Here is a 26,843-nt window from a genome sequence, read left to right on the forward strand (position 1 = left end):
GAAAAACCAGCCAATCACACCAACAGGGATTGTTGGGTGTTCAAGCAGGCAGGCAAGTTAAATGCCGAAAGTAGAGACAAGGGGCTGCATAGCGATGACGAGGAGGAGCCCCGGCCGCCGAACAACAGTGGACAGAAAGGTTTTCCCCCACAAGTGCGGACGGTGAACATGATATACGCAACCCACATCCCCAAGAGGGAACGGAAGCGTGCGCTAAGGGACGTATACGCGTTGGAGCCAGTCGCCCCAAAGTTCAACCCATGGTCTTCCTGCCCCATCACTTTTGATCAAAGGGACCACCCCACTAGCACCCATCATGGCGGATTCGCCGCATTGGTTCTAGACCCAATTATTGATGGATTTCACCTCACTAGAGTCCTTATGGACGGCGGCAGCAGCCTGAACCTGCTTTACCAGGATACAGTGCGGAAAATGGGCATCGATCCCTCGAGGATTAAACCCACTAAAACGACCTTTAAAGGCGTCATACCAAATGGGCATTGAACAGGCTCAGTTACACTTGAAGTGGTCTTCGGATCTCCGGATAATTTCCAAAGCGAGGAGTTAATCTTCGACATAGTCCCATTCTGCAGTGGCTATCACACACTGCTCGGGCGAACCGCATTTGCCAAGTTCAATGCGGTGCCGCACTACGCATACCTCAAGCTCAAGATGCCAGGCCCTCGAGGAGTCATCACGGTCAATGGAAACACCGAACGCTCTCTCAGAACGGAGGAGCATGCGGGGGCTATCGTAGCGGAAGTCAAGCAGCCTCTCAAGGCAATTCTCCAATCCGGCCATTAAACGTCTGGACACCATCAAGCGCGCCCGGAGTAACCTACAACAAGACCGCCTGGCATGTTCCGAGCAAGCATAGCAATGCGGCCGCAACCCTAGCCCTCACGAACTTGCGAAACCAGTGTTGCGCGTACATAACTACGCTCTGAAAATACCATGGGCATAGGGGGAGGGGCACCATCACGGCACGCCCGAAACGCGGCTTAAACCGCACTAGGGGCTGCCGATTTCTTAATTTTCTCTTATTTTCAGGACTCCATTCTTCGGAAGGCTTGTCTAGCAGTACAATTGCCGCACAAACGATACAACCAGGGAAGCAGAAAGCTACGCCGCACTATGGAACTCTAAGGTGGTCTCTATAATGAGCAGTATACCTGTTTCACATAACATTCCGTAGCTCGCCCCTGGAGAGGACATGTTAAATAGTCCCATCTTTTGCTTATTGCACTATTTGTATCATTTTGCTTTGATCGCAGCTTTTTTAAATAAACAATGCATAGCTTCCGTCTATTATTGCATTACTCTTTTTTATGAATATATGTTCATTAATGACATGTTGCACCCGTACACTTTGGTACGGCCAATACGCCAGGGGCTTAAGTACCCCACAATACGGTGTGAGAAGTCCAAACACTTTCACAAGTGCCGCACCCCGAACTTATAGCATTATATGCATCGGCTCCGAATCATGTCTTGGGTCAATAGTTGGGTTTGCCCGGCTCCTATGTTTTGGTACCTTACGTTCCGTTATATCGGCTAAGGTAGCACTAGGAGAACTACTGCGATTGTGCCCCAGTTGAGCTGGGCTAAGCACCTCAGTAGAGAAAGCTAAAACTGACCGTCATGATGAGGCGAGAGCTGGTCGCTGTTCGAGAGGTTTTCGAGTCCCTAAAGACTTATGCCGCTTAGAGCGAGGAGTCGGCTTTGTCCGGCCTAGGCGTGGATAGCGCCCCAAACTCGGTCTTCCGAACACTAGGGGCTTCGCCGAAATTTAAAATTATAGAATTCTATGGCTAAGTGAGAGTGTTCAAGCATTATAGTCTGATTTCCTTGTTCGTTGTGTTGAGCGCCTCCCTCGAAGGACCCAAGAATGGGAAAAAGAGCGCTCATGTTTATCCCGAACACCCCAGCACTCGTGGCATGGGGGCAGAAGCCGATGACTCGCCATCTCTCAAATTTGATAAACGGCCGCACAGAAGGTATTATTTTAAATTCCAAAGCGTTGCTTAGCGCATATGAACAAGTTTTTAGCGTACAGGATCACAAATGCGAGTTTACTCAAAAATTACATCTTTGGAGCATTCATCCGCTATAAGGCAGGCACCCTTCAGGACGCCCTCATAATACGCTTCCGGGACGCGATGCTCCTTGCCCGGCAGCGGCCCGTCCTTCACCAGCTTCTCCGCATCCATCTTGCCCCAGTGCACTTTAGCACGGGCAAGCGCCCTACGGGCACCTTCGATGCAAACGGAGCGCTTGATTACTTCAAGGTGTGGACAGGCATCCACCAGCCACCTCACCAGCCCGAAGTAGCTCCCAGGAAGAGCCTCTCTAGGCCAAAGCCGAACTAAGAGGCCCTTTATGGCCTGTTCGGCCACCTTGTGGAGCTCGACCATTTGCTTCAGCTGGTCGCTCGAAGGCACCAGGTGTCCGGCCTCAGCATACTGAGACCAGAACACCTTCTCCGTCGAGCTCCCCTCCTTGGATCGGTAGTAGGCGGCGGCATCAGACGCACTACGGGGAAAATCTGCGAATGCTCCTGGAGAGCTCCGGACTCGGGTAAGTAACAAGTAATTCACTTTCACGTGCTTGCTTTGCATATTGAATGCCTTACCCGCCGCTATCTTCTTCATCGCTTCAATTTCTTGGAGGGATTTCTGGGCTTCGGCCTTGGCAGACTTCGCGCTTTCAAGGGCTGCTGCAAGCTCGGACGCTTGCGTCTTTGAGTCAAGCTCCAAACTCTCGTGTTTTTTCACGAGAGCCTGGAGCTCTTTCTGCACCTCCTCCACCCGCGCCTCCTGCTTCCCTCTCTCTGTGCGCTCCGCGGCCGCTCTGTTTTCGGCCTCGGACAGCGCTTTCTTAAGGGTTGCCACCTCGGTCGTGGACCCTATAATAGCACGTTGATCCTATCATTTTTTGCAACCACATCTTCTCTATATACTTGCGCAAGGTATTACTTACCTTCCTTCTCCTCGAGTTGCCTCTTGGCATGGCCGAGCTCGTTCTCGGACCATGCGAGGTTTTGCTTCAGCGTATCCACCTCCGCAGTTAGTGCGGCGGAGGCCAGCAGCGAAGCCTGTATACGCATATTGACTTGATTATGTTAGACTCCTGCGAATGTTATTAGATCCTCTCTTCGGCTTTTCTTTCCGAACGCCGAACAGAGCATCAGGGGCTACTGTCTATGCGGTAATATTTTTACATATTCTTTACTTACCTCAAAGCCTGTTAGAAGGCTGGCACAGGCTTCAGTCAGTCCGCTCTTGGCGGACTGAACCTTCTGGATCACCACACTCATAATAGTGCGGTGCTCCTCGTCGATGGAGGCGCCGTTAAGCACCTCCAGCAAATTGTCCGGTGCCTCCGGTTGGACGGAGGTCGCCGACTCGGTAGGCTTGCTCCTCTTGGAAGGAGGCTGCCTACCGGAGTCCGGAACCGTTGAAGGTTCCGGCGCGGTGTCCGGCTCAAGGCCGGACTTGGAGCCCTTGGGGGTTCTATCCCCTTTACGCCTGGAGTCCGAGAGGTCGCCTTGCGGCGCCTCCAGGACCACCTCCTCCTGGCTTGGAACCTGTTGGGACGCCACCGCGGCGTCGTCCGTAGGATGGGGGAGGTAGCCGTCGGAAGCGAATTCACATCCGACGAATCCAGGGAACCGCTCGACGACACGTCCAGCCGGTCTTTGGGTGGACTGTATAAACATGTTGGACGTAAGGAAAAGCTGTGCAATGGGGGAAGACTATGAATCACTCTGGTATCCGGATACTTACGATCTCGCCAGGGGCTTGGCCCTGTGCGACCACTCCTCTTCGCCGTCGTCGGCGTTGGTGGAGTAGTCCTGAGGAGGGGCCTTCCCCTTCTTGGACCCTTCGGCCTCCCCAGTTGGGGCGACCTTCCTTTTCTTCCCTCCCCCCGCTGGAGGGGGAGGTATCTTCTTCCTCCTCCTCGTCTTCATGGGAGGAGTGCATCTTCGAGTCGTCGGATGATGAATCCGACACCTCCTGGCGCCGGGCACTCTTTCGAGTCCCCGTGGCCTTCTTCTTGGCCTTCTTCTCCGGCACCACATAGGGTGTCGGCACTAGCAGCTTCGCCAAACGAGCGTCCACTGGGCCTTCGGGCAAAGGAGCCGGACAGTTGATCTGTCCGGACGTCTCCTGCCAATCCTGTCAAAGGTAAGGGAGCTTAGATCCCGCATGGAGTCAAACTATGAAAAACTAATACCCTGTAAAAGGTAAAAACAGCTTAACGCATGAGCGTTACGCTGCGTGCTGAATCCGCGATCCTCGTTAGCAGATGCGGGGGCCTCGGCGCCCTTGAAGAGCACCTTCCAGGCATCTTCGTACGTCGTGTCGAAGAGCCTGCTCAGAGTTCGGTGCCGCGCTGGGTCGAACTCCCACAGGTTGAAAGCCCGTTGTTGACACGGGAGGATCCGGCGGATGAGCATAACCTGGACTACGTTGACAAGTTTAAGCTTCTTGTCCACCAGGGTTTGGACGCATGTTTGGAGTCCGGTTAGCTCTCCTTTTTACCCCACGACAGGCCCGTCTCTTTCCAGGAGGTGAGCCGCATAGGGGGTCCGGATCGGAACTCGGGGGTTGCGATCCATTCAGGGTCGCGCGGCTCGGTGATGTAAAACCCCCCCGATTGCCACCCCTTTAGGGACTCCATGAAGGAGCCGTCGAGCCATAGGACGTTGGGCATCTTTCCTACCATGGCGCCCCCGCACTCCACCTGGGTGCCGCGCACCACCTTTGGCTTGACATTGAAAGTCTTGAGCCATAGGCCGAAATGGGGGCGGATACAGAAGAAAGCCTCGCACACGACGATAAACGCCGAGATGTTGAGGACAAAGTTCGGGGCCAGATCGTGGAAACCCAGGCCATAGTAGAACATGAGCCCCCGGACAAATGGGTGGAGAGGGAAACCCAGTCCGCGGAGGAAATGGGGGAGGAACACCACCCTCTCATGGGGCCTAGGGGTGGGGATGAGCTGCCCCTCTTTGGGAAGCCGGTGCGCAATGTCATTAGACAAGTATCCGGCCTTCCTCAGTTTTTTGATGTGTCCCTCCGTAATGGAGGAGACCATCCACTTGCCTCCCGCTCCGGACATGGCTGGAGAAGGTTGAGGTGGGGTGTGCGGACTTGGGCGCTGGAGCTCGAGTGCGCGGAAATGGATAGGCAAAGGAGGAAGAAGGCGTGGATGAAAAGGTGGATCCTTATCCCCTTATATGGGTGGACGCAAGTATGCGTCCCCACCAGCCTGGTAAAACTCGCTTATCTCCCAAGCGCCGTAACCAATGGCGCGGTTGGGTTACCCACGCCCGTATTGATGAGAATCCCGAAATAAGGGGACACGATCTCTGCTTTGACAAGACATGCCAAGGAAACCGCCTCGCTAAACGCGCTGAGGTGGGACAGTAAAAGATTCGAATAAAGACTTGGTCGTGGTGTGATGTCACGCTACGGAATACGTCAGCAGGTTAGATTTGTGTAAATATTATTCTCTCTATGGCAATATGTGGTAACTTATTTTGCAGAGCCGGACACTACCTTTGTGTTCAAAATCTTCTATGAAGTACTTGGAGGAGGAACCCGCCTTGCAATGCCGAAGACAATCTGCGCGCCAGACTCATCATCATTGAAGCCTAGTTCAGGGGCTACTGAGGGAGTCCTAGATTAGGGGGTGTCCGGATAGCCGGACTATACCTTCGGCTGGACTCCTGGACTATGAAGATACAAGATCGAAGACTTCGTCCCGTGTCCGGAAGGGACTTTTCTTGGCGTGGAAGGCAAGCTTGGTGATACGGATATGTAGATCTCCTACCATTGTAACCGACTCTGTGTAACCCTAGCCCTCTCCGGTGTCTATATAAACCGGAGGGTTTTCGTCCGTAGGATGAACATACAATCATACCATAGGCTAGCTTCTAGGGTTTAGCCTCCTTGATCTCGTGGTAGATTTACTCTTGTACTACCCATATCATCAATATTAATCAAGCAGTACGTAGGGTTTTACCTCCATCAAGAGGGCCCAAACTTGGGTAAAACATTGTGTCCCCTGCCTCCTGTTACCATCCGGCTAGACGCACAGTTCGGGACCCCCTACCCGAGATCCGCCGGTTTTGACACCGACAGCTAGGGTTACACAAGGTCGTTTGCAAACAAGGAGATATACATATCTGCATTTCCTAGCTTGCCTTCCACGCCAAGTAGAGTCCCATCCGGACACGGGACGAAGTCTTCAATCTTGTATCTTCATAGTCCAACAGTCCGACCAAAGGATATAGTCCGGCTGTCCGGAGACTCCCTAATCCAGGACTCCCTCATATACCTTCGGGATTAGTTTTAGACCTAAATAATTGTTATTTGGTGCCATTGTTGAGCATGAACATTATATCTGGATCTTCTTTAGTGCGAGACGGTTATTCATTTAAATCAAAGAATAATGGTTGTTCTATTTATATGAGTAATATCTTTTATGGTCATGCACCATTGAAGAGTGGTCTATTCTTGTTGAATCTCGATAGTAGTGACACACATATTCATAATACTGATGCCAAAAGATGCAAAGTTGTTAACGATAGTGCAACATATTTGTGGCACTACCGTTTAGGTCATATTGGTGTACAGTGCATGAAGAAACTCCATGCTGATGGACTTTTGGATTCACTTGATTATGAATCATTTGATACTTGCGAACCATGCCTCATGGGCAATATGACTAAAACTTTGTTCTCTGGAACAGTGGAGCGAACTAATGACTTATTGGAAATAATACATACCGATGTATGCGGTCCGATGAGTGTTGAGGCACGCGGTGGGTATCGTTATTTTCCGACCTTCACAGATGATTTAAGTAGATATGTGTATATTTACTGAATGAAACACAAGTCTGAAACATTTGAAAAGTTCAAAGAATTTTAGAGTGAAGTAGAGAATCATCGTAACAAGAAAATAAAGTTTCTATGATCTGATCGCGGAGGCGAATATTTGAGTTACGAGTTTGGCCTTCATTTAAAACAATGTGGAATTGTTTCACAACTCACGCCACCTGGAACACCATAGCGTAATGGTGTGTCTGAACATCGTAACTGTACTTTATTAGATATGGTGCGTTCTATGATGTCTCTTACCGATTTACCACTATCGATTTGGGGTTATGCATTAGAGACAGCCACATTCATGATAAATAGGGCACCGACTAAATCCATTGAGACGACACTGTATGAACTATGGTTTGGCCAGAAGCCTAAGTTGTCGTTTCTTGAAGTTTGGGGTTGCGACACTTATGTCAAAAGGCTTCAGCCTGATAAGCTCGAACCCAAATCAGAGAAGTGCGTCTTCATAGGATACCCTAAGGAAACAATTGGGTATACCTTCAATCACAAATCCGAAGGCAAGATATTTGTTGCCGAGAATGGAAACTTTCTAGAGAAGGAGTTTCTCTCGAAAGAAGTGAGTGGGAGGAAAGTAGAACTTGATGAGGTAACTGTACCTTCTCTCAAATTGGAAAGTAGCACATCAGTGAAATCCGTTCCCATGATGCCTAAACCAACTAGAGAGGAAGCTAATGATGATGATCATGAAACTTCAGATCAAGTTTCTACTAAACCTCGTAGGTCAACTAGAGCATGATCCGCACCAGAGTGGTACAGTAATCCTATACTAGAAGTCATGTTACTAGACCAAGGCGAACCTACAAACTATGAAGCAGCTATGATGAGCCCAGATTCCGATAAATGGCTTGAGAGCATGAAATCTGAGATAGGATCCATGTATGAGAACAAAGTGTGGACTTTAGTGGACTTGCCCGATGATCAGCAAGCCATTGAGAATAAATGGATCTTCAAGAAGAAGACAGACGCTGATGGTAATGTCACCATCTACAAAGCTCGACTTGTCGCGAAAGGTTTTCGACAAGTTTAAGGGGTTGACTACGATGAGACCTTCTCACCCGTAGCGATGCTTAAGTCAGTCCGAATCATGTTAGCAATTGCCACATTTTATGACTATGAAATCTAGCAAATGGACGTTAAAACTGTATTCCTTAATGGATTTCTTAAAGAAGAGTTGTATATGATACAACCAGAAGGTTTTGTCGATCCTAAAGGTGCTAACAAAGTGTGCAAACTCCTGTGATCCATCTATGGACTGGTGCAAGCATCTCAGAGTTGGAATATATGGTTTTATAAAGACTTGTGGTGAAGCTCGTATTTACAAGAAAGTGAGTGGGAGCTCTGTAGCATTTCTAGTATTAAATGTGGATGACATATTGTTGATTGGAAATGATATATAAGTTTGGATGGCATAAAAGGATACTTGAATAAGAATTTTTCAATGAATGGCCTCGGTGAAGCTGCTTGATACGTCTCCAACGTATCTATAATTTTTGATTGTTCCATGATATTATATTATCTGTTTTGGATGTTTTATATGCATTAATATGCTATTTTATATTATTTTTGGGACAAACCTATTAACCTAGAGCCAAGTGTCAGTTCCTGTTTTTCCCTGTTTTTGAGTTTCGCAGAAAAGGAATACCAAACGGAATCCAAATGGAATAAAACCTCCACGATGATTTTTCTTGGACCAGAAGACAACCAGGAGACTTGGAGATCCTGGGCGCGCCTCCTCCCTTGTGGGCCCCTCGTGCACCTCTTGACCTAATTCTTTTGCCTATATATACTCTTATATCCCCAAACCACCAGAACAAGCCACGAAAACACTTTTCCACCGCCACAACCTTCTGTACCCGTGAGATCCCATCTAGGGACCTTTTCTGGCGTCCTGCCGGAGGGGGATTCGATCACGGAGGGCTTCTACATCACCTCTATTGCCATTCCGATGAATCATGAGTAGTTTACCTCTGACTTACGGGTTCATAGCTAGTAGCTAGATGGCTTCTTCTCTCTCTTTGATTCTCAATACCATGTTCTCCTCGATGTTCTTGGAGATCTATTCGATGTAATACTCTTTTGCGGTTTGTTTGTCGAGATCTGATGAATTGTGGATTTATGATCAGCTTATCTATGAATATTATTTGAATCTCCTCTGAATTCTTATATGCATGATTTGATATCTTTGTAATTCTCTTCGAACTATCGGTTTGGTTTGGCCAACTAGATTAGTTTTTCTTGCAATGGGAGAAGTGCTTAGCTTTGGGTTCAATCTTGCGGGGTACTTTCCCAATGACAATAGGGGCAGCAAGTCATGTATTGTATTGCCATCGAGGATAAAAAGATGGGGTTTTCATCATATTGCTTGAGTTAATTCCTCTACATCATGTCATCTTTCTTAATGTGTTACTCCGTTCTTTATGAAATTATTACTCTAGATGCATGCTGGATAGCGGTCAATGTGTGGAGTAATAGTAGTAGATGTAGAATCGTTTCGGTCTACTTGACACAGACGTGATGCCTATATTCATGATCATTACCTTATATATCCTCATAACTTTGCACTTTTCTACCAATTGCTCAGCAGTAATTTGTTTACCCACCGTATTATTTTCTATCTTGAGAGAAGCCTCTAGTGAAACCTATGGCCCCCGGGTCTATTTTCCATCATACAAGTTCTATTTTCCATCATATAAGTTTCCAATCTACTACTTTGCAATCTTTTACTTAACGATCTATAGACCAAAAATACCAAAAATATTTACTTTACCATTTATCTATCTCTAACAGATCTCACTTTTGCAAGTAACCGTGAAGGGATTGACAACCCCTTTATCGCGTTGGGTGCAAGTTGTTGTTTATTTGTGCAGGTATTCGGTGACTTGTGCGTTGACTCCTACTAGATAGATACCTTGGTTCTAAAACTAAGGGAAATACTTATCTCTACTTTCCTGCATCACCCTTTCCTCTTCAAGGGAAAACCAACGCATGCTCAAGAAGTAGTACTACTTATATATTAGGCATCAAGATCTATAGAGATAGATCGAGATGCTTAATAGGACTTTCACAAAGCACATACCTTGACAAAGATTTGAAGAAGTTCAAAATGGACCAGTCAAAGAAAGGGTTCTTTCCTATGTTACAAGGTGTGAAATTGAGTCAGACTCAAAGCCCCACCACTGCAGAAGATAGAGAGAAAATGAAAGTCATTCCCTATGCCTCAGCCATAGGATCTATGATGTATGCTATGCTGTGAACCAGACCTGATGTCTGCCTTGCCATTAGTTTGGCAGGGAGGTACCAAAGTAATCCAGGAGTGGATCACTGGACAGCGGTCAAGAACATCCTAAAGTACCAGAAAAGGACCAAGGATATGTTTCTCATTTATGGAGGTGACGAAGAGCTCGTCGTAAATGGCTACATCGATGCTAGCTTCGACACTAATCCGGATGACTCTAAGTCACAAACTAGATATGTGTTTATATTGAATGGTGTAGCTGTCAGTTGGTGTAGTTCCAACCAAAGCGCCGTGGCAGGATCTACGTGTGAAGCATAGTACATAGATGCTTCGAAAGCAGCAAATGAAAATATTTTGTGGCAGTACTGGAGCAATTGCCTTGGTGAAGGAATCCATATTTCACAAGAGAACCAAACACATCAAGAGATGCTTCAACTCCATTCATGAACAAGTCAAGGATGGAGACATAGAAATTTGCAAGATACATACGGAGCTAAATGTAGCAGACCCGTTGACTAAACTTCTCTCACGAGCAAAAAAATATCACACCTTAGTACTCTTTGGGTGTTAATCACACGGCGATGTGAACTAGGTTATTGACTCTAGTAAACTCTTTGGGTGTTTGTCACATAGTGATGTGAACTATGGGTATTAATCACATGGCGATGTGAACTAGATTATTGACTCTATTACAAGTGGGAAACTAATGGAAATATGCCCTAGAGGCAATAATAAAATGGTTATTATTATATTTCCTTAATCATGATAAAGGTTTATTATTCATGCTAGAATTGTATTGACCGGAAACTTAAAGACATGTGTGGATACATAAATAAATATCGTGTCCCTAGTGAGCCTCTACTAGACTAGTTCGTTGATCAAAGATGGTTAAGGTTTCCTAACCATAGACATGAGTTGTCATTTGATCACGGGACCACATCATTAGGAGAATGATGTGATGGACAAGACCCATCTGTTAGCTTAGCATATTGATCGATCAGTTTATTACTATTGCTTTCTTCATGTCAAATACATATTCCTTCGACTATGAGATTATGCAACTCCCGGATACCAGAGGAATACCTTGTGTGATATCAAACGCCACGGCAGAACTGGATGATCATAAAGATGTTGTACATGTATCTCCGAAGATGTTTGTTGAGTTGGCATAGATCGAGATTAGGATTTGTCACTCCGAGTATCAGAGAGGTATCTCCGGGCCCTCTCAGTAATACACATCATAAGAAGCCTTGCAAGCAAAGTGACTAATGAGTTAGTTGAAGGATGATGTATTCCGGAACGAGTAAAGAGACTTTCCAGTAATGAGATTGAACTAGGTATGAATATACCGATGATCGAATCTCGGGAAAGTAACATACCGATGGACAAAGGGAATTACGTATGTTGTCATAAGGTTCGACCGATAAAGATCTTCGTAGAATATGTAGGAGCAAATATGGGCATCCAGGTTACGCTATTGGTTATTGACTGAAGAGGTGTCTCGGTCATGTCTACTTAGTTCTCGAACCCGCAGGGTCCACATGCTTAATGTTCGTTGACGATATAGTGTTATATGATTTGGTGACCGAATGTTGTTCGGAGTCCAAGAGGAGATCACGGACATGACGAGGAGTCGTGAAATGGTCGAGAGGTAAAGATTTATAGATAGGACGATGGTATTTGGACACCGAAAGAGTTTCAGAGTGCAGCAGGTAGTCATGGGGTCACCGGAAGGGGTTCCGGACACCCCCGATAAGTGTATGGGCCTAATGGGCCGAAGGTGGGGGACAGACCAGCCCCTAGTGCACTCTTTCTTCGGACAGTAGGTCCTACGGGAAGGAAAGGGGAGTGGTGGCCCCTCCTTCCTTTCCCTCCTCAAGTGAGGAAGGAAAGGGGGACCACCCTCCCCTGCCTTTCCCCCGCACCTATATTAGGCAGGGGTAGCTTGGGAGGGACCCCAAGTAGTCTTCCTCTAACTTGGGCGCCCCCTTTGGCTGCTCCTCCCTCCCTCTCACCTATATATATGTGGGAGGGGGCGCCTAGCACACAACAACATTGTCTTAGCCGTGTGCGGCGCCCCCGTCCACCATTTACTCCCTCGGTCATATTTTCGTAGTGCTTATGCAAAGCCCTGCGGAGATCACATCACCATCACCGTCACCGCACCATCGTGCTTCCGGAACTCATCTACTACCTCGCTATCTTTCTGGATCAAGAAGGCGGAGGACGTCACCGAGTTGAACGTGTGCAGAACGCGGAGGTGTTGTGCTTTTACTAGATTGGTAAGAGCGCGAAGGAAGTTTGACTATATCAACTGCATTAACAAACGCTTCCTCTTACGTTCTACAAGGGTATGTAGACACACTCTCCCCCTCTCGTTGCTATGCATCTCCATGGATAGATCGTTGCGTGTGCATAGAATTTTTTTGGTTTCCATGCAACGATTCCCAATAGCCTGTGCCATTAGGTATCTCTGGTTCTAGGTTTTCAAGCACAGGGATCATGACATGTAGAAGAAAAAATTGTTATAATCAACAAAACTTGAGGCAACTCTGAGACTGGTCATAGGCAATTTTAATAATTAAAAAGAGCAAGTGATAAACAAAAAATGTAGCAAATACCTATGAAACTTACATTGATTGTGCTTCGAATTTGAGTGTGGTTATAAGCAACTAGCAAACAATCTTTGAGTGTGGTTGTAAGCACCTCTGAAGGTAGCTGTGACCAGCTACTAATTTTCTTTGAGTCTGGTTTTGAGCAACTCTGGGTGTGGTTGTATGAAACTTAGGTATTTAACAAAAGCAACTCTGGATATAGTTGAAAGCAACTTAAATATCTAAAAAAAGAAGAGTTGTTGCTGTGGTGGTAAGCAACTCTGTGTGGAAACATACCATGTCTTGCTCATCCAGAAGGTTTTCTGCCTTAAACATGTTCGTCAACTCAGCCCCGCTCAAATCAACCTTTTGAAGTGCAATCTGGGAAAAGCAAGGACCAATAAAATATCAGTGCCAAATAAAATAAATCAAGAATTAAAAAAAGATACTAGAAGTTTATTATTCTTACCGAAAACCTTAGAGGCGTAATTACTTCTTGGACCCTGTCATCTATTTAACATGATTGCCTCGATCACTAGCTCAAAGACATGGGTCTTCAGCCACCCATTCCTCTTCATTGATTGAGCTAGCTCCTTCATTGTGCAAAATAGCCATGGTTATTTATGATACGCGGCATGTAGAAACAGAAAAAGGCTGTATTTCAGAAAGACCAACAGAGAAGATAGTGTGATGCCAAAACATGTTGTTACTGAAAAAGGAAAACACACATTTTATCCTCCCCACTTGATGTCCTTGTTGTCCCCGTTCCTACTCCTCCGAGCAACAGAACCAATGCATACAACCTGTTTACTTCTGCTGAACAATTGAAGTCCTTTTTTACTTCTAAGTTGACATACAACAACCTTTCTGATGGAGGTGGTGTTAGTATTCTCCTCTCACGCTTCTGGACAATGGGCTCACCGTGGTTGCTAGCACTACCTTGGCTAGACTCCCCTTCACCGGAATTCTTTGCCTCTCCAGTTAGCATGCAAATTTGGAAGGTGACATGTGCCCTGACCCCTCACCTGCAACACTTTTCTCTACCCCTTCAACAACTCCATCAAAATCCAAATTGGCCCAATCAATCCCCCACTCAAAGTCTGTAGTGGCAGGTTCGTTTGCCACCCCTTTTCCTTTGACATCTCCCTGTCGTCCCCCACTTTGTTTTCTGTCATTTCATCTATTCCAAGATCGAAAGGTGGGGCTAGGCAATAATTATCTCAAACAGCGCTTCCAGACTTGGATATTTGGAGTGATTGTGGTGCTTCGCTTGAATCAGAAAGTTCTTTGCTTGCTGCCTGATTAAGATCGGGAAATGCCTGTATTACTGGTATAGTGTCGGCAGACTTACTTCTCATGAGCGATGGCATTGACCCTGGATTCACACACTTTTCCAGCAGCTGGTTCATGCCCCTGATAACAACAAATGATATTTCTTTCCTTTGTCCAAAGCACGCTTGCTTGGTGGGAACAACATGAGGCTTCTTTGTTGTCTGGGCTGCAACTTCCTCTATAGTTGCCTGGTTTAATACGAGAGTTGCTTCCTTCAGCACTGTAGTTGCTTTCCCCTTGATATCCTCTTTGGCACTGTCGGTGACTCTTGGTTGTTTCGACTACTCGCAAGTCTATGTTGGCCGTGTTTTGCTAGGCTCTACTTGTTTCGGACCTTTCCCTCCATGCTTCTCCTGTCCAGATACAAGTGCACTCTGTCGAATTCAGGGTTTCGCAGACCCTTGAGAGGTTCAAACTTTGGGGTGCGTGCGAAGAACTCGTCCTCCCCAGTCTGCCTGCATGCTAATCCCACAGCCTAGCTCGATGAACTGGATGAACAAAATACACAAAAGTTTACCCAGGTTGAGGCCACCTTGCCGTGTAAAACCCTACTCCTGCTTTGTGGTGGATTGGCCTCGAAGGGCTGAGGATGAACTAGTACAGTGGATAACAACCTCGGGAGGAGAGGTGTTCTTGTGCTCGATGAGCTGGTGGGTGAGAGGATGATCTGAATGCCCCTCCTCCCCTTCTATGGTGGTGTCTAAGTCCTATTAATAGTGGCCTTGGTCCTCTTCCCAAATGTAAGGCGGGAAGGGATCCCACAACGACGAAATTTGAAGGGAGACAACTAGTACATGCTATCCTAACAAAAGTAGTCTTTGCCTGCCAAAAGCTCCTAGTCGTGACGCCGTGGTGGGCTCGACGATGACCTCCGCTCTGCCGTCTTGGCGGTCTTGGTCTTGTTGCACTGAAATGGAAACCTTTGCTTGATTCCTCGGGACCCCGCGCCTGCTCTTGCCTCCTTAACACCAAAGAGGAAACTGGTACACTACGCCCGCTGGCGCCCGCCTGGCCTTGGTCGTCATGGCTCACGTCATCTGAACCTTGCGAGATGCATCTTGCATAGATATCTACACTCCTCAGGAGCCAGCTTGGGGAGGCTGCCCCTCGAGGAGGTATTGGTGTCGTCCGCCTCACGAGGCTTGGCCCCTCGCGAGGATCTTGGGTTGTTGATCCTGAAGTTGGGTCATACCAGGCCGCTGATGGAGCCACGCCATTGGCCGCAGGTAGGCAAGTCTGGGTACCCCCGGTCCCATGACGCCGACAGTAGCCCCTGGGCCTAAGGCGCGCTCGAATTTGGTTTCCAGACGAAGCCAGGGGGCAAGTGCGGAGCACCACGGGCCCTAACCGCCTGTGGCCTCGGTTGATGCATGTGATTGATGGGATGTGGGTGCCTCCACTTCCCCACACAAACTTGATATCCGCCTGGCTCGGCAGCCGCCTGTTGCCAACGCAGCCCCGCCTTCACCATTTTTCGTGCTCACCCTTGGCTTCTTCATCTATCCGAGAGACAGCGGCTCTCTTCTTGGATTTGACGCCGGTGCCGGTCTTCCCTTGCTGCTATGGCACCGAGGTCGAGGAAGAAGGGGAAAACCTGCGCTCCAGTCGAACCTCTGCTAGCCTTCGAGCCTGTCCTCGAGCGGTCGACGGTGGTCAACCAAGAGGGCCTGGACAAGATCCGTCCGGCACTCGCGCCGATTCTAATGAGTGGAAGGCGACGATGGTTTGGCCTGCTTCCCGGGCCATGGTCGACATGGCATCCACTGAGATCACCATCCATCTTCACGCCGTCTTGGCCGACATGATCCCTCCTTTCTCCGATTTCTTCAAAGCCATACTCTCGCATTACCAAGTCCACGCGCTGCATCTCGATCCTCAATCCATCAGTCTCCCTGTTGTCTTCGCCTTCGTCTGCGAGGCCATGGTGGGCATTGCCCCTTCCATGGCCTTGTTTCGCCATTTCTTCTCGCTTCACCTGGTCGACGCCCGCCAGCGCTCAGGGTGCATGGCCTTTCAGGCCGTGGCAGCGACGATTCCGGAAGCGGTGGGTGTTCGTGGATGCCGGCGTGCTCAAATCCCTGCTCTCGCTCCCACGGGTGTCGGCTGTACCTAGCTCCGACCAGGGGCATGCGGAGCTCGTCGACCATCGGCTTGCTCACGTTTCGCGCCGGCTGGCCAGGTTGAAGAAGCTCGGGTTGATGGCACCCATGGTGGTGAAGGAGTTCATCTGGTGTCGCGTTGCTCCGCTTCAGTGTCATTCTCGACAAATGTGGGCCTTCAGTGGCCACAGGGACCCCATGAGATTCCAGGTGCCTGTGCTTCCTCCCGAGACGTTGTGCATGGTGCTCAAGCTCTTGACGGGTGACCCGGCGCCAGGCACACTTCTGGAGGAGGGATGCCTCCTGTACTGTTGCTCGAAAAAGGAGGAGTTCGTGAGGCAGATGCCCCTTTTTGATGAGTGGGGGTTGTGCCCGGCCGGCCTTGAAGGGCCCCGTGAGAACCCCGTCCTCGTGGTCCCTTTGCCCGCTGACCCTACGGCGCGTGCCTCATAGGTGGATGCAGGGGGCGAGCATCGCCGAGTGCTGCCAGGGCGGCTGCTGAAGAGATCACACAGTCCGGCGCTCCCGAGATGGCAGAACCCGAGGCTCGGGCGAGCTCTCCTGAGGGGTCAGCCGGAGAGATGGCGCGATTCGAGGCTCCCGAGGCCGCCACTCCAGGGGTTCCACCGAGTGTCCCCGATGCTGACGATCACGCTGCGGACTTCGGCCATCTTCGCCTGAACCTTGAAGTACTCCACAAGAGGAAGGGGCCTCTGAGCTGCAATGGTGGTGCATACCGACCGCTAAAGCAGAGGAAGTACATAGCCATAGATGAGTAAGTACCTTATCTTCTTGATTCCCTACGCATCGCGTCCTTTCTTGACAATGGCTCTTCAGGATCCGTTCGACTGTGGCGGTGAGGTCTCCTGAGGAGCGGTCTCCACCAGTCCTTGGCTCACTCTTGGTTTCGAGCTCCCCATGCTGGACCCTTGCACAAGGCACGAGGTCTGTCCAAGAGGCGGACGCGCCGATGGGGGGTCTCGATCATGTGTTCCTGTCGCCCTTCCTTCATGGTCCGACCTGGGGTGCAGAAGGCTTGCTGAGGGCTCCTCCATTGGTCATCACTGGTGGCTGGGTAATCCCAACACCAGCTTCATCTTCAAGCAGCAAGGCCACGCCACCCAGCACATCCGCCGAGATCTGAAAGGTGGCGGGGAAGGCACCGGCCTTCAGCCCCCTGCTAGGGGCAGGTGGGCCACCCCAAGCTTCCCCAACAACCCCCGGTGAGAAGGATGGGCTTGGCCATGCGCTGGAGCTTGCACGCTGATGTCTACTACGCAACTTGTTCCTGTAGACTTGTGTTGGGCCTCCAAGCGTAGAGTTTTGTAGGATAGTAGCAATTTTACCTCAAGTGGATGACCTAAGGTTTATCATTCTATGGAAGGCATAGGATGAAGATGGTCTCTCTCAAACAACCCTGCAACCAAATACAAGAAATCTCTTGTGTACCCAACACACCAAATACAATGGTAATTTGTATAGGTGCACTAGTTCGGCGAAGAGATGGTGATAAAAGTGTAATATTGATGGTAGAAATATATTTTTATAATCTGAATAAATAAAAACAGCAAGGTGGCAAATAGTAAACGGGCACAAAAACAGTATTGCAATGCTTGAAAATGAGGCCTAGGGTCCGTACTTTCACTAGTGCAACCTCTCAAGAATGCTAATATAATTGGATCATATAACCACCCCTCGCAGTGCGATGAAGAATCACTCCAAAGTTCCTATCTAGTGGGGAACATAAGAATAAATTGTTTGTAGGGTACGAAACCACCTCAAAGCTAGTCTTTCTGTTGGATCTATTCAAGAGTTCGTACTAAAATAACACAAGGCTATTCTTTCCGTTCGATCTATCCTAGAGTTCTTACTAAAATAACACCAAAGAAAATTCATATTCATAATACTCAATCCAACACAAAGAACTTCAAAGAGTGCACCAAGATTTCTACCGGAGAAACAAAGACAAGAACATGCATCAACCCCTGTGCATAGATTACCCCAATGTCACCTTGGGAATCCGCGAGTTGAGTGCCAAAACATATATCAAGTGAATCAATACGATACCCCATTGTCACCACGAGTATTCAATTGCAATACATATATCAAATGATCTCAAATCCATAAAAGTATTCAATCCAATAACAACGAAATCTCAAAGGGAAAAACTCATTTCATCACAACAAGATAGAGAGGGGAAGACACCATATGATCCGAATATATTAACAAAGCCCGTGATACATCAAGATCATGACATCTCAAGAACACGAGAGAGAGAGAGAGATTGAACACATAGCTACTGGTACAAACCCTTAGCCCTGAGGGTGGACTACTCCCTCCTCATCATGGTGGCTGCCGGGATGATGAAGATGGCCACTAGAGATGATTCCCCCTCCTGCAGGGTGCCGGAACGTGGTCTAGATTGGTTTTCGGTGGCTACAAAGCCTTGTGGCGGCGGAACTTCTGATCTAGGTTAACTTTTGATGGTTTCTCTATTTATAGGATTTCTTGGCGTTGGTTTCATGCGAAGATGGGCCTCGAGGTGAGCACAAACCACCGGGGCACAGACCAGGGTCCAGGCATGCCCCGGTGTCTTGTGCCCTACTCCTTCACCTTCTGGTCCTTCCACAAAGCTTTCGTGGTCTCTTTTGTTCCAAAAAATTCATCAAAAAGTTTCAACTCATTTGGAGAACTTTCATTTCTGCACAAAAACAACACCACGGTAGTTCTGCTAAAAACAGCGTCAGTCTGGGTTAGTTCCATGCAAATCATACCAAACCCATATAAAATTGTTGTAAACATGGCATGAATACTTCATAAATTATAGATACGTTCGAGACATATTATGCGCGGGCGCGACACTGTACGCCACGAGCTTTTCCGGGAGGGGGTGGGTGCGCTGACCGTATCCACGGGTTCCCCAACATAAAATAAAGTTTATTCCTTTTTCCACCATACTTTCACTTTCCATGGCTAACCGTATCCACGGCTGCCCTCCATACCAACATTTACCAAGGAATTTATTATTTTACAACACAAAGTAAGTTCATTTTTCATTTCGGGACTAGGCATCCCTAATATCTTTGCCTTACTCTCGTGCAATGACAAGTGAATAAACACTCATCGTGAGAATAACGCATCTAGCATGGAAAATATTGGCCACCCCTCACTGCCTCGCGAGTGGTAGGAGCACACAAAAGAGAAATTTATTTTGAAAATTAGAGATGGCACATACAAATTTGCTTAGAACGGCAAAAGAGTACCACATATAGGTAGGTATAGTGGACTCATGTGGCAAAATTGGTTTAAAGGATTTTGGATATAAAAGTAGTGATCATACTTAGTGCAAAATGAAGGCTAGAAAAATATTGAGAAGCGACCAACCAAGAAATGAATAATCTCATAAGCGAGCATTGAGCATAATTAACACCGAATAATGCACAACAAGTAGGATGTAATTTCATTGCACAACTATTGACTTTCGTGCTTGCATAGGGAATCACAAATCTTAACACCAATATTCTTACTAAAGCATAATTACTCATCAACATGACTCACATATCACATCATCATATCTCAAAACTATTATGAGGAATCAAGTTTATTTTGTCCAATGATCTTCACGAAAGTTTTTATTATATCCTTCTTGGATATCTATCACTTTGGAACTAATTTTCATGTATTGCTTTTGATAAGCTCAAATAAATATAAGTGAATATCATGAGCATAATATTTCTTTCTCTCCAATTAATTTAAGTGAAGCAAGATAGAATTTCTTCAAAAGTACTAAAGAACACCATGCTCAAAAAGATATAAGTGAAGCACTAGAGCAAATGACAGGCTACTCCAAAAAACATATAAATGAAGATCAAGCGAGTAGTTAAGTAAATAGGTAGCTATTTGAGGAATCTCTCTTATTCAAAAACTTTAAGATCTAAGCATTTTATTAAAACATCAAGCAAAAAAAAGTAAAATGACATTCCAAGAATAGCACACATAATGTGAAGAAGCAAAAACTTAGGCTCAACCGATACTAACCGATAATTGTTGAAGAAGAAAGGTGGGATGCCTACTGGGGCATCCCTAAGCTTAGATGCTTGAGACTTCTTGAAATACTACCTTGGATGCCTTGGGCATCCCCAATCTTGAGCTTTTGTGTCTCCTTAATTCTTCTCATATCACGGTTTTCCTAAATCTCAAAAGTTTCATCCACACAAAACTCAACAAGAACTCGTGAGATAAGTTAGTATAAACCAATGCAAAAACCTTATCATTATCTACTGTATAAAATCACTAAAATTATTATTCAACATTGAATAATAAATGCCTCTGCATATTTAATACTCCTATCCTCAAATAGAATCATTAAACAAGCAAACATATGCAAACAATGCAAACATAACAGCAATCTGACAAAACAATACAATCTGTAAAGAATGCAAGAGTATCAATACCTCTCTAACTCCAAAAGTTATGAAAATTTTCCACACTGTATAAAATTTATCAGATCTCATTTTGCAAAAAGTTTTAATATTTTATCACATTCTTACTTTTCTAGGGAATTTTTGCAACATCGATAAACTTTCTGTTTTCAAACATCAACATGTAGGCTTGCAAAATAAGGATAGTAAAGGCTATCATTGCCACTTTTATTGAAATAAAATATGGAAAACATTATTCTAAATAACAGCAATCAAATCCTAACAAAATAAATTGACGCTCCAAGCAAAACTCATATCATGTGATGAATGAAAACATAGCTCCAAGTGAGGTTACCGATAATGTTGGAGACGAAAGAGGGGATGCCTTCTGGGGCATCCCCAAGCTTAGTTGCTTGGATCTTCCTTAGATATTAACTTAGGGTGCCTTGGGAATCCCCAAGATTAGGGTCTTTTCACTCCTTATTCTCCTCATATCAACATCACACCCAAAACTTGAAAACTTCAATCACACAAAACTTAACGGAACTTCGTGAGATAGGTTAGTATGATAAAGAGCAAACCATTTCACTTTGATACTGCCAAAGACATGATTCATAATTGGTTCCACACAATTACTACTGTAGCATATCATTTCTACAATTTATATTGAGCAATATAAGCCATAGAAACTACAAAACAAGCAAACTATGCATTGAAAACAGAATCTGTAAAAAAAAGAACAGTCTGTAGTAATCTTTACTCCAACCATATTTCTACTACTCCAAAAATTCTGAAAAAATATGAAAACCTGGGCAGTTTGTCTACTAATATTCTTCAAAAAGAATCAGTATTTTATCACGCTTCTGTTACAAATAGAATTATTTTCCTGAGCGCAAAAGTTTCTGTTTTTCAGCAAGATCAAATCAACCATCACCATAGACCATCCCAAAGGTCTTACTTGGCACTTTATTGAAACGAAAGCTATAAAACATGATTACTACAGTAGTTTAATCATGTGAACACACAAAAACAGTAGGGTTAAATGTTGGATTGTCTCCCAACAAGCGCTTTTCTTTAATGCCTTTTAAGCTAGGCATGATGATTTCAATGATGCTCGCATAAAAGATAAGAATTGAAACATAACAAGAGCATCACGAATCACATGGCAAGCATATTTAAATCTAACCCATTTTCTATGCATAGGGATTTTGTGAGCAAATAATTTATGGGAATAAGAATCAAATAGCATAGGAAGGCAAGACAAGCACACCTTCAAGATTTTCAACACATAGAGAGGAAACTTGATATTATTGCAATATGTAGAAGCATATGTTCCTCTCTCATAACAATTTTAGTAGCATCATGAATGAATTCAACAATATAGCTGTTACATAAAGCATTCTTTTCATGATCCACATGCACAATTTTTTTATTACTCTCCACATAAGAAAATGTATTCTCATGAATGGTAGTGGGAGCAAATTCAACAAAATAACTATCATGAGATTGAAAATTAAAATCATGATGACAAGTTTCATGGTTATCATTATTCTTTATAGCATACATGTCATCACCATAATCATCATAGATAGCAACTTTGTTATCATAGTCAATTGAAGCCTCATCCAAAATGGTGGATTCATCACTAAATAAAGTCATGACCTCTCCAAATCCATTTTTACCATTATAATCACCATAAATATGAGGCATGCAATCATTGTAACAAATTTGCACATCAAATCTTGGGGGACTAAAAATATCATATTCATCAAACATAGCATCCCCAAGCTTATGGCTTTGCATATCATTAGCATCATGGATATTCAAAGAATTCACACAAATAACATTACAATCATGCTCATCATTCAAATATTTTTTGCCAAACATTTTATTGACTTCTTCTTCTAACAATTGAGCACAATTTTTCGATCCATCATTTTCACGAAATACATTATAAAGATGAAAAACATGATACAACCTCAATTCGATTTTTCTTTGTAGTTTTCTTTTTATAAACCAAACTAGTGATAAGACAAGAAACTAAAAGATTCAATTGCAAGATCTAAAGATATACCTTCAAGCACTCACCTCCCCGGCAACGGCGCTAGAAAAGAGCTTCGTTGATGGGATGTGAGTGCCGCTTACCTAGCCTCCCTGCAACGGCGCCAGAAAAGAGATTGATGTGAGCGCCGCTTACCTAGCCTCCACTACGCAACTTTATTCTTGTAGACTCGTGTTGGGCCTCCAAGCGCAGAGTTTTGTAGGACAGTAGCAATTTTCCGTCAAGTGGATGACCTAAGGTCTATCAATCTGTGGGAGGCGTAGGATGAAGATGGTCTCTCTTAGACAACCCTGCAATCAAATACAAGAAATCTCTTGTGTCCCCAACACACCCAATACAATGGCAAATTGTATAGGTGCACTAGTTCGGCGAAGAGATGGTGATAAAAGTGTAATATTGATGGTAGAAATATATTTTTATAATCTGAATAAATAAAAACAGCAAGGTGGCAAATAGTAAACGGGCACAAAAACAGTATTGCAATGCTTGAAAATGAGGCCTAGGGTCCGTACTTTCGCTAGTGCAATCTCTCAACAGTGCTAATATAATTCAATCATATAACCATCCCTCAAAGTGCGATGAAGAATCACTCCAAAGTTCCTATCTAGCGGAGAACATAAGAATTAATTGTTTGTAGGGTACGAAACCACCTCAAAGCTATTCTTTCTGTTCGATCTATTCAAGAGTTCATACTAAAATAACACAAAGCTAGTTTTTCCATTCGATCTATACTAGAGTTCGTACTAAAATAACACCAAAGCAAATTCATATTCATAATACTCAATCCAACACAAAGAACTTCAAAGAGCGCCCCAAGATTTCTACTGGAGAAACAAAGACAAGAACATGCATCAACCCATATGCATAGAGAAAGAAGTCCACATAACCCCCTGGGGTTTCACAGACTGGCCAGTTTACCCCCTAAGGTCTAAAACGAGCTATTTAACCCCCTGATCTTTCCTAAACCAGGTGAATCACCCCTAACACCAATTAGAGTAGTTTTTCAAGCGGTTTTGTTGGACATAACAAGATGCAGCTCATTTTTGATCTATAGTTTTGCACCCAGCCTCGTCCATCCTCCTCCGAGCACGAGTGGCGTCGTTCCTATAGCTAGCGCTCGCCTAGTCCCTCTATTCTAATAGTGCACATCTCGACGTCACCCTCCAGGTCTCCAGGTGTCCCAGCATATGCCACCGCGGTTTGAGGGATCCTTCTAGACGTCTACACCGTCATGTTTGTGTTGCGTAGTTGTGGCTCCCGTGCTGGGGTGCACCCACCGGCACAACCGCTAACCGAGCAAGTTCTTGCAAGGGATCGTCCTACACTACCGGCTATCATACTGAAGCTCTCCGAGGTGAATGATGGTGGGGCGGTTGAGGTTGTTGACGATGGTGATAAGCAGGACAAGGATACGGGAAGCAGCGAGGAGCTGGAGCGAGTCGCCGACGAGGCGCACATACTTCTGGATGTTGACACAAGGTCGAGATCACGCATGAACGCAAGCTCCAAAGAAGACAATACACAAGTATAGAACTGCTGGATCAATTCCCTCCTGGACAAGCACGCACATACACACAATACGTGCCACCATGTCTGAGATGGAGATGACTAAGCTAATCATGTTTAATAACTAACAGTGGACCCCGACAGCTGCCGGCGGTAGCGCTGGCAACACAGGCGCCAGCTCGATACACGGCACATATGTTGTCCACGGAGGATGAAGAGGACGTGGCCGGCGAGAGCACTGCCGAGGCGACTACGGCGACAACCGTGCACAAGAGGCTCGGTCATGGAGATTGCATGCGAGCCAAACCATAGTCGCATGTGCATGCTTTTTAGAGCCCGATGCCGAACGAGGAGCTGGTGCTTCCCAAAGGAACTGGGAGCCTTGCCAATTAGCCATCCCATTGACACGCCATCTTTTTTTTACCAGAGGCAGACACAGGCAGAGCTCTATGAAAGGCGCTTCTGAACCATGTCGGGCTAAGATTCCTCGTGGCTGGCTGCTTGTTGGTGCTACTACCGACTAGTACCTCAACGATGCATGTGGTTTGGGTGGGATGACCTGAGCCTGTAATTCATGGCCGCAATGCAAATGAGCAGCAGTAGTTGTTGCAACCTTCAAAACCGCCTGAAAAACCACTCTAATCGGTGCTAGGGGTGATTCTCCTGGTATAGGAAGGAAAAGGGGGTTAAATACCCGGTTTTAGGCCTTAGGGGGTAAACTGGCCGGTTTGTGAAATCCTAGGGGGTTAAGTGGACTTCTTTCATGCATAGATTACCCCAATGTCACCTCGGGAATCCGCGAGTTGAGTGCCAAAATATATATCAAGTGAATCAATACGATACCCAATTGTCACGATGAGTATTCAATTGCAAGACATATATCAAGTGTTCCCAAATCCATAGAAGTATTCAATCCGATAACAATGAAATCTCAAAGGGAAAAACTCAACTCATCACAACAAGATAGAGAGGGGAAAACACCATATGATCCGACTATATTAACAAAGCCTGCGATACATCAAGATCGTCACATCTCAAGAACACGAGAGAGAGAGAGAGAGAGAGAGAGAGAGAAATTAAACACATAGGTAATGGTACAAACCCTCAGCCCGAGGGTGGATTACTCCCTCCTCATTGTGGTGGCCGCCGAGATGATGAAGATGTCCACCGGAAATTATTCCCCCCTCCCGCCGGGTGCCGGAAAGGGTCTATATTGGTTTTCGGTGGCTACAGAGCCTTGCGGTGGCGGAACTTCTGATCTTGGCTTATTTCTGATGGTTTCCCTATTTATTGGATTTTTGGCGTTGGTTTCACGCTAAGATGGGCCTCGAGGTGAGCACAACCCACTGGGGCAAGCCAGGCCCACCAGGCGCGCCCTGGTGGGTTGTGCCCTCGTGATGGCTCTTTTGGCCCTCCCACGAAGCTTCGGGGGTCTCTTTTGTTCCAAAAAAATCATCAAAAAGTTTCAGCTCATTTGGAGAACTTTCATTTCTGCACAAAAAACAACATCATGGTAGTTTTGCTGAAATCAACGTCAGTCTGGGTTAGTTCCATGCAAATCATACCAAAACCGTATAAAGTTATTTTAAACATGGCATGCATACTTCATAAATTATAGATACGTTGGAGACGTATCAGAAGGCGCCGGCGAGACCTTCCCCCCGGCAGGGGGGGGGCGAGGTCGTCGAGGGCGCCGCCAGCGTCCCCCTTGCCCCTTGGCCCCGTCCTGGTTTCCGGACGCCCCAACGTTGGTCGAGGGAGGCGCGGGGCGGGGCCCTCGTCAGGCGACATGAAGCAAGGCCCATGCCTGTGAAGGTCTCCGCTCGTGACACTCTCACGTAATAATGAGTGGGGTTGTACACGCCCCGAAGTCTCCTGAGTGCCGCCCTCGGGCCTAACGGGGGCTCCCGCCCACATCCAAGTGGAAGCACCATGCTCCGCTCTGGTCATCGACACTATCCCCCAATGACTATGCTCACACCCAGTGAAAGCACCATGCTCCGCGCTAGCCGTCGACACTGTCCCCCAATGACTATGCTCAACTTGCCGCCTTTTTGGACTGAGATTTGAAGTTCCTTGTGTTTATCAGAAATGGGGTGAATTTTTTCTTGATTTGTGTCGGCTTCTCGCTTTCTGGTTGTGCGTTTTTATGAGGGGCTCACACCTACTACCCCCCTGTGAATGCCCCGCGAGCGGGGGCTGGGCGTGATATGTGTGCGACACACACGTTTGGGCCAGCCCGGGCGGCGACACGACCCCTCCAGGGTCAAGTATGCAATCGCCGCAGGATCACCGCACGCATACCTTGCCATAGTCCGGCATTCGCTCGTCGCGAGGCTCTCTTGGACGGGCAGCAGGCTTCTCGGGAGACCTGGAATCTAGCGCGGCCCCGAAGGGCTCACCTCGGGAGGAAGGTTCAACCAGGACGTCAGGGCTCGCTCAAGACCTACATAACCAAGATAAGTGGCAACAGTTACCCCGCTCGGAGGCCCGTGGGCCTGCGACAGCGCATCCTAGCTCTGTCCTTAAAAGGCATTTCACCAGTTTTTACATTTCATTTCATACATTGTAAGGGCCCCCCTTCAAAAAATGCTCTCAGACCCCATAGGGTCGTGCCCAAGGTTTTTCTTTCATACAGGTTAAGGAAAAAGGAAATATAGGTCTAGCAAGAGGCGCAGGCG

Source organism: Triticum urartu, chromosome 2A (genome assembly GCF_056163025.1).
Source record: "Triticum urartu cultivar PI428250 chromosome 2A, HENAU_Tu73, whole genome shotgun sequence".
In the NCBI taxonomy this organism is placed as follows: domain Eukaryota; kingdom Viridiplantae; phylum Streptophyta; class Magnoliopsida; order Poales; family Poaceae; genus Triticum; species Triticum urartu.